Raw genomic sequence first — 2,918 nt, 5'->3', positions numbered from 1 at the left:
TATTAATCAGAACTCTGACCAGTGATGGGATGAGTGCTTTTATTAGATCAAAACCAATCGGCGGAGGGCCATGCGTCCGAAGTCGTTAATTTTGATGAATCTGGATAACTTTTGCCGATCGCACGGTTCCAGTACCGGCGACGCATCTTTCAAATGTCTGCCTTATCAACTTTCGATGGTAGTTTCTGCGACTACCATGGTTGTCACGGGTAACGGGGAATCAGGGTTCGATTCCGGAGAGGGAGCCTGAGAAACGGCTACCACATCCAAGGAAGGCAGCAGGCGCGCAAATTACCCACTCCCGGCACGGGGAGGTAGTGACGAAAAATAACGATACGGGACTCTTACGAGGCCTCGTAATCGGAATGAGTACACTTTAAATATTTTAACGAGGAACAATTGGAGGGCAAGTCTGGTGCCAGCAGCCGCGGTAATTCCAGCTCCAATAGCGTATACTAAATTGTTGCGGTTAAAAAGCTCGTAGTTGCATTTGTGCGCCGCGCTGTCGGTGCACCGCATCCGCGGTGATACTGACACGTCTGCGGAGCATATCGTCGGTGAGCCGGCGGTAAAACGCCGGTTCAATATCAAAATCCTATCGCGGTGCTCTTCGGTGAGTGTCGAGGTGGGCCGACAATTTTACTTTGAACAAATTAGAGTGCTCAAAGCGGGCTCAAAATGCCGCTTGAATATTTCGTGCATGGAATAATAGAATATGATCTCGGTTCTATTTTGTTGGTTTTTCAGAACTCCGAGGTAATGATTAATAGGGATAACTGGGGGCATTCGTATTGCGACGTTAGAGGTGAAATTCTTGGATCGTCGCAAGACGAACATCAGCGAAAGCATTTGCCAAAGGTGTTTTTCATCAATCAAGAACGAAAGTTAGAGGTTCGAAGGCGATTAGATACCGCCCTAGTTCTAACCGTAAATATGTCATCTAGCGATCCGCCGACGTTACTACAATGGCTCGGCGGGCAGCTTCCGGGAAACCAAAGATTTTGGACTCCGGGGGGAGTATGGTTGCAAAGCTGAAACTTAAAGGAATTGACGGAAGGGCACCACCAGGAGTGGAGCCTGCGGCTTAATTTGACTCAACACGGGAAATCTCACCAGGGCCCGGACACCGGAAGGATTGACAGATTAACAGCTCTTTCTTGATTCGGTGGGTGGTGGTGCATGGCCGTTCTTAGTTGGTGGAGCGATTTGTCTGGTTAATTCCGGTAACGAACGAGACTCTAGCCTGCTAAATAGGCGTCGTCATTCAAGGTGTGCGCGACTCTCGGGAGCGCAACTCACTGGCGACGTATTAAAATTCTTCTTAGAGGGACCGGCGGCTTCGAGCCGCACGAGATTGAGCAATAACAGGTCTGTGATGCCCTTAGATGTCCTGGGCCGCACGCGCGCTACACTGAAGGAATCAACATGTTCTCCCTGGCCTAGAGGCCCGGGCAACCCGTTGAAACTCCTTCGTGCTGGGGATTGGGGTTTGCAATTATCCCCCATAAACGAGGAATTCCTAGTAAGCGCGAGTCATAAGCTCGCGTTGATTACGTCCCTGCCCTTTGTACACACCGCCCGTCGCTACTACCGATTGAATGATTTAGTGAGGTCTTCGGACCGACACGCGGTGGCCTCACGGCCGTCGGCGTTGCTGGGAAGTTGACCAAACTTGATCATTGTAGAGGAAGTAAAAGTCGTAACAAGGTTTCCGTAGGGGAACCTGCGGAAGGATCATTAACGTTGGTTTTTTCTTTTTGTTTTGTTGTTGTCAAAGACTCGCAAAAAAAGAAAAAAATACAAAAACACGTGAATGATACGAATCAAAATCGAATCCGAGACGGTTGACTCTCTCTCGTCGATTCGCGACGTGTGCGTTGCGACACGCTTTGATTAGCGTTCGCTATCGCCTATTGATACTTTGAAATAATATTTTATAATTTTTGTGTACAACCACGCAAATAAAAGAGATTTTCTTTCTTTTCATTTGTCGTACACGTTAATGATAAGTATTATTTTCAAATTTTTTTTGTTTAATTTTTTCGCACCTTTTATATTTTCTCATAACAAAAACACACACAAAAACAAAACGATTACCCTGAACGGTGGATCACTTGGCTCGCGGGTCGATGAAGAACGCAGTTAACTGCGCGTCATAGTGTGAACTGCAGGACACATTTGAACATCGACATTTCGAACGCACATTGCGGTCCGTGGAGAAATATCCAGGACCACTCCTGTCTGAGGGCCGGCTGCATAAAAACAAAAAGCCACACTGTTCGCGTGACGAGCGGCGATCGCTGCGACTCCGGTCGTAGCGCCGCATCTCTGTCGCGCGTGCAATTGACGGTTTCGCTAGGCCCGCCGAGCGGCCGAACGGTCCGTTCGAATATATGTTCGATTACGACTCGTCATCCGTATTGGCCGTGTTAAGCCACGTCTATACGATACTTTTGTCGCACAAATAAATTCTCCCCGCCGCACCGTGTCTCCCGCGGCACGGGTGCGCGTCGAGTCTTTACGCAACGACAACGACAACGGACGACAACGACGTTCGCGTTTACGCGTCGCGCGTGTTTGCTCGCATCGTCCCGGTCCCGCATGGCGATCGCGCGACGGTCGGCGCCGGTGCGCGCGTCGACGTGTCTCGACGCTGTCGTTGAAAGTTGTCGCGTTCGGCTCAGTTTCTCTTACTCTCGCGAGAGGAAGCGAAACGCGCGCGCCCGCTGCTCTAGCGGTTGCGCCCAGTGTGTGCGTGCGGTGTTTGTGCAATTGTAGTGTGTACGAAATTATTGTGACGTGTGTTCTTAAAACGGACGGAACGATGCCGTCGTTAACGAACAACAACAGAAGAACCGCTTGGTGGTGTGCGATTGATTGATTTCGCGCAACGCGACATCTATGTGTCGCCACCACCA

General features: G+C 49.8%; 1 non-coding gene across 1 annotated transcript; it reads left to right on the top strand.

Moving 5' to 3' along the window:
• The first annotated feature begins 2,094 nt into the window (after positions 1–2,094).
• Positions 2,095–2,251, top strand: LOC123719486. The gene has a single exon (XR_006755546.1). It is a non-coding gene; the product is annotated as a 5.8S ribosomal RNA (ribosomal RNA).
• The last annotated feature ends 667 nt before the right edge of the window (positions 2,252–2,918 follow it).

This window comes from Pieris brassicae, unplaced genomic scaffold (assembly GCF_905147105.1).
Source record: "Pieris brassicae unplaced genomic scaffold, ilPieBrab1.1, whole genome shotgun sequence".
Taxonomy (NCBI): Eukaryota; Metazoa; Arthropoda; class Insecta; order Lepidoptera; family Pieridae; genus Pieris; species Pieris brassicae.
The sequence above is the reverse complement of the archived record's forward strand: the minus strand, read 5'-3'. Positions and strand labels throughout refer to the sequence as shown.